Raw genomic sequence first — 489 nt, 5'->3', positions numbered from 1 at the left:
GTGGCTTTGACAAAATCCCAACAAACTAAAATCCTGTTGAATCAGGAAGTTCTAGTTGAACTCTCATCCACGTCACATGACCAAGAAAACCTTCTCTTTCATTCAGACCAGAACAGACAAACATAGAAACATTGTTTCAGCTTCTGATCAAACAATAACATGTTCTTGATTGTTTGTCATGTTCTATTAATCAGACTGATGATCTCTGGATGTTCTAGGAGGTGTGTCTGTTTCTGATGAAGCCTGTTTGGTCTGGGGGGGTTAAGATGGTGGGGCTGTTTCAGTTCTAGTGCTGAAGGCTTTCACCATGACAGTCAGACTCTCCTCTGTCCTTCATGGTCCCTCAAATGTGCAGTGTGGACCTCACACACTGAATTTAGCCTGAAAACTCTTCATGAAAAGCAGGCGACTCAGAGTCTCTGTGGCGCAATCGGTCAGCGCGCTCGGCTGTTAATCGAGAGGCTGGTGGTTCGAGCCCACCCAGGGACG

At 46.0% G+C, this 489-nt stretch overlaps 1 non-coding gene across 1 annotated transcript; it reads left to right on the top strand.

Moving 5' to 3' along the window:
• Positions 1–415: 415 nt before the first annotated feature.
• On the top strand, positions 416–489 carry trnan-guu (transfer RNA asparagine (anticodon GUU)). The gene has a single exon. It is a non-coding gene; the product is annotated as a tRNA-Asn (tRNA).

Source organism: Aulostomus chinensis, chromosome 1 (assembly GCF_037954235.1).
Source record: "Aulostomus chinensis isolate RoL2024-O1b breed Wild chromosome 1, RoL_Achi_v1.0, whole genome shotgun sequence".
In the NCBI taxonomy this organism is placed as follows: Eukaryota; Metazoa; Chordata; class Actinopteri; order Syngnathiformes; family Aulostomidae; genus Aulostomus; species Aulostomus chinensis.
Note: the sequence above shows the minus strand (reverse complement) of the source record. Positions and strands in the feature narration are given on the sequence as shown.